The sequence below is a fragment of the Cavia porcellus genome, unplaced genomic scaffold (assembly GCF_034190915.1).
Source record: "Cavia porcellus strain 051 isolate PalLab524CR breed Dunkin Hartley unplaced genomic scaffold, mCavPor4.1 scaffold_1, whole genome shotgun sequence".
Lineage (NCBI taxonomy): Eukaryota > Metazoa > Chordata > Mammalia > Rodentia > Caviidae > Cavia > Cavia porcellus.
The window spans coordinates 140,451,995-140,457,457 of NW_026947484.1; the positions used below are offsets into that span (position 1 = coordinate 140,451,995).

General features: G+C 35.0%; 1 pseudogene; it reads left to right on the forward strand.

Moving 5' to 3' along the window:
* Positions 1–1,894: 1,894 nt before the first annotated feature.
* On the forward strand, positions 1,895–5,463 carry LOC100715940 (kinesin-like protein KIF20B; annotated as a pseudogene).

A 5,463-nucleotide genomic window follows, 5' to 3' on the forward strand; every position in this document is an offset into this window, starting at 1 on the left:
TTCCACTACCGGTCCCCAGAAAGCACTTCCCTCGGAGAACCTCAGCCACGGAAACATTAGTTCCGGGCTCTCTCCTGCTTTCCTAAGCTCCCAAAGACCGCCTACTTTTCAGAATTTCAACCTTCCAACAAGCCCTGCTCCTTAGGGTGGGGTGGGGGTGGGGGTGGCACTCAAACTGAAACAATTTTCTAGTTTCTTGGTACTTTTAAATTTGGGGAGAGGGTTGGAAAAGAGAATGGGGGTCAGTGGGTCCTTAAATAAAATCCATGTGAAGAACTGAAAATTGGACTATTTTTCATATTTATTTTTTTCTGTTTTATAGAAAATTTATGTCATATATTCATTGTTTTCCAAATTTGTATATCTTTAGGCATATTTTGAATTTTTGCTTGATTGGTTGTACAGTAAATATTTATTGTATGTATGAATAAATGAACAAGCACAAAGAGCTCAGAGGTAATTCAGGTCAGTCATCCAACCAAAATCTGGGATCCCAGCTACATAAGCATGATATGCAGCCTGGTGGTTTTACTAGAATTTCCAGACTGGACATTCACTCAGTTTTGTAGTAATTTCTATACAATTACATGTAAGGAAGTATTCTCATCTTTCTGTTCTTTAGTATCTCCATCTCTAATATAAGCATATTATTGGTCTCTTGGGATTTTGTTTATATTAAATAAGAAAATGTTGCATCAGGGATTTCATAAACTAAAAAAAAATGAAGTTATGTAAATGTATTTATCATTACTTACATTAATAAAAACTTTTCTAAAGTGCTTACAGTTGGTGCTTGATTTAATAGAAAATATGTTAAATGCTTTCCAAATACATATTAATTTAACCAGACAATCCAGTAAGATTGTTTAATATAAGGTCCCACTTCATAATTGGTGAAAAAATTTCTGAGAATAATTTTTCGAAGGCCATGTAGCCAACGGTGATGAAAGCAAGTTTTCAGCTCAAGTTCAACTCCAAATCCTGATGTAATTATAAACTTTTATCCATAAGTTAGAAGACTAATGCTTTTATTGTCAATATGACTTTATGACTGATTCTACATGGAAGATGAATTGCAATAGATAAGACAGAAAAACTAAAGGTGCTATTTACAGAGACAATAAGGAAGTGTAATGGAAAGTTATTTTTGTACATGGGAGACTAAGTTCGTAGAATCATAGCATATTTAGAATAGCCTGTGGATTGAACGTTTTCTCATTTTCCTTCCTTCCATTGAGGGATATGCCTTTCTTCTACCACAGCCTCAAATAATGGCCATCCAGCCTCTGCCAGGATAATTCCATAGTGGGAAGTACTTTAAGGAGGCTGCCATTTGGGTCAGAGACATGGAGAGGGAAAAATGTAGTAGGTGTATGTATAAAAGCAGATCTGGAGTAAGAGAATCATCATCTTTTCAGTTTCTGACTCTAAGTTCAGGCATTCCTAAAGTCATATGGATTTCTACCCTTGGGTTCTATTAAACATCATTCTCTGTAACACGGCTCCCTTTTTCCCCCTTAGGCTACTTTGAATTAGTTTCTGTTACTAAACAACAAAATATTTTAAACTAATATACTAATGCAGAATTATCCCACATCAACCTTTCTTGTAACAAAAACATTCATACTTGAACTTCTTTTTCATTGTAAACATATTGGTGATGGTTCTCCTCAAACACGCTGAAATTATTCCAGGAAGAGGCCTGTGGTCTCCTTAAGCTGCTGAGTAGCTATGAAGAGGAGGCTAGAAGGATCTGTCTGGCCTAATACACAGCAGGAACGCTGGCATCTGAGTCACTTGTTCTGAACTTGATCTCATGCATCTCATTTGCATCCAGGTTTTGCCTTTGAGCTCCTACCCTTTGATCCCTTGAGCAATGCAGGACTAGGTAGCAATGGTGAGCACTGTGATTAGTGCATGGGAGGTCCTCAACTATTTTAAGCTGAATGAAAAAATTACCAAAAAACATTTGTTCAGAGTATTACAATGAACATATTTATGTATATACTTTGTTTGCCTAAACCTAACAACAACCTAGTGAATGAGTAAAATTCAAGACCTTTTGAGTTGGTACCTGTGGCAGCAAAGATACACAAAAGCAAAGTGTAGTTACAGCTATCAGCAAATTTTGAAACATCAAAGAAACTGAGTAATGTACATTTTAAAATCAACTTACAGGAAACTGCTAAAACAGGATAAGACTTTTTATTATAGCATAATCAGATGATTGTAGAGATTTGTATAAGTAGTATCAAGGGACACAATAGGGGCTTGAATCTGTTGATTCTTAAACAAGTCTCACATGCCTAATTATATGCTAACCATTGAATTAGTAATAAATATGAATAAATAACAGTGTTAGCAACCTGTGTCCCATAACTACCTACAAACACTGCTGCTTGGAAGAGGTCTGATGTGCTATATATGGTAATTCCTGTTTGAATTATAGTTATACAAACAGATTATACAAATGAAAAAAGTGTTTCTCAGGAAATGGTGCTTTTGGTTGACAAAATACTTACTATATCTAGATGGATACCCTACCACATACACAAGTATGGCTCACTGGTTGTTTCTAAAATGGAAACACGTCCCTTATTTCTAACTACACTAAATTAAGCCTTATAGAGATCTGTACTTGTTAATTCATTTATCACCAAAGACCAAAAGAAAAGTGAAGAAATGCAACAGACCATTTCAGAAGATGAGAACAATATTAGAGTCTTACAAGAAAAGAATATAGAGGTGAAAACACTTGTACTCACTGTTGATAATGAACTTAAAAGTGAAAAGGAGGAAAAATATTTAAAAGAATAGATTGTTTGTTTGCAGCAGTAACTTTCCTTCAGAAAAAAAGAGTTTAACTTACATATAGAATCCTAACAAATTCAGGCAAATTATGCTGAACTAACTGTGCAGAAAAATATAAATCAAGAAGAGGGGAAAAAGATCATGAAGTTCTTGAAGAGGACAGAAATTGCTACAAGAAACATAACGGCCATGTTTTCACAAATAAAATGATTGCAGACAAAAATAGACGAACTGTGTTCACTTGATATGGTTTCTCAGATCTCAAATGTGGATTTACTCAAGCTCAGGACTCAGGCAAGTGGTCCTCAGGAAGAGAATTTGCCAGACACACAGTTATACCTTGTAAGTAATTATTTTTTTAAGGAAATATGCAGGTTAAAGAATATCATATTCAAGAACTCAGTTGGGCAAGTTCTTTACCCACTAGTTTTAAAGCCATTTGGAAAGAATGTAAGGAAACTGTGAAGGCTTCTTCCAAAAATGTCATTGGATCCAGGAACTACAACAAATTGAAAATTAAAAGCAGAAACAAAAAGTTGTAGGAATGAAAACAAAGTGAAAGTAAAAGCACAGAGAGGTTGTGCTAAAAGTCCAGCACAGGGGGTCAAGAATCAAGATGACCTACAAAAAGAAAGAGAAAATCTTACACAGCAGCTGAAAGAAGAAGTAAAAAAGAAAAATGTCAGTCATAATGTTCAAGTACAACTTGCGTTGAAGGAAAGAAAGCACTTTCAGGGTTACACAAGATATTATTTGTTGTAAGACAAAAATAAAGGAACTTGAAACAACCCTAGAGATTCAGAAAGATGTAGTCATTTAGCCAAGTTAGAGCAAGACATCTTGGTAAGAGAATCTGTAATCTTAAAACTAGAAGAAAATCTGAAGGAATTTCAAGCAAATCTTAAGGATTCTATCAAAAACATCAAACATTTAAGTGAAAAGGAAGTTAAATTGAAAGAAGAAATCACATAGCAATCAAATAATTCGCACCATCTGAAGCATTTATTTCAATAAAAGGAAGAAGAAAAAGAAGCCAACAGACAAGAAACAGAAAAATTGAAAGAACTCTGCAAGTTCTGCTCTTGCCAAAGTCCGATAGATCTTCAGAGAAAGAAAGATCATGCTGAGCTGAAACAGGAACTGATAGCAAAAAGCAAATCGAGCAAGTACAGAAAGGGGTATCAGTAGTGCCTGATAAGGAGAAATTACTGAGGACTAAAATCAGCTGGAGAAAAAAGAAAAACCAGTGTTCTCAGGAAGTAGACCTAACAGTGAAGCATGCAGCAGCTCAAGGAGCAGTTCAGTAATCAGAAAGTGCAAGAAGCTATACAGCAGTATGAGAGCATGTACAACGATCTAACTATTAAACAGAAAATGATTAAAGATGTGAATGACACTGGGGGAGCAAGAATAATCTGAAATAGAACAAGATCAAGTGCCCGAGGCTAAATTGGAGGAAGCAGAATTGTTGGCCATACAATTGGAAAAATGGAAGGAAAATTGCAAAGATCTGTAAACCAAAAATAATTGTAAGTCAAATAAAAATTTTGAGGATGACACAAACATGCTTCATAAAAAGCTCAATAAGCTTCAAGACAAATTACAGGAATGTGAACAGAAACAAAGCTAATAGAAATAAATGGGAGAAAAAATAATGCTTATCGCTCAAGCAAAAGAAGCTGAAAATCTACAAAACAAAGAAAGGAAAAAATAAGCTGACGGCTTCATTTTGTTCAAAGCAACAAAATGAAGTTGAACTACTGACAGCATAGTTGGCAGACAAAAATAGGGATCTTCAGAGTGAAGAGAAGATCAGTTGGTTGCTACCTAAAAATACACTTGAAAGCACTGATTTCCAGTATCATACAGAAAGATAATGAAATTGAACAGTTGAAAAAGAGTGAACCAGAGGTTTCTAAAACAGAAAGAAATCATGGTCATTAAGCCTAGACAGACTAGTTCAACAAATTTGGTCAAGGTTGAAGTAAACCTCAATCAACAAGTTTTGAAGTTTCTAATTATATAGTCCAGGATAGATCAGTGGTTCCTGATTCTTGTGAAGCATCAACAGAAAAAGAACAAAGTACTCAATTTCCAGAATTAGAAATTCAGTTTACACCTTTATTGAAAAGTGGCAGTGAAACACCCTGGTTGTACTATCCCAGTACCAGTTAATTTCTAAGGTCCAGAAGATGAAGAGTGGTAAAATGGAGGAGGACTTGGTGAAATGTGAAAATAACAAGAATGCTACATCCAGAGCAAATTCCAAGTTCCTTATTTATGAGACTAGACATTCTTTCAAAAAGGAAAAAAGGTTACAGAGTTGGGCACCCACAGTTAGTGCAAACTCGACCACTAAGAAAAAAGAAGGTACATTACACAAATTTAGAGACTTTTCACAACATTCTCTAACAATTCTTCAATCAAAAGCATAGAAGATTGAAACAATGAACTCTTTATTAAAAGCATTCATGTTTAGAAGCACATAAGGAAACTGTATCTCAACCAACACTACCGAAACGGAAATTATACACAAGTGAAATTTCATCTCCTATGGCTATATCTGACCAAATAAATTTAGTGGACCAGAAAACGAAGGAAAGTAATCATTAGATTCTTCAACGACGGCTTCGAACACAAACAGCTAAGTAA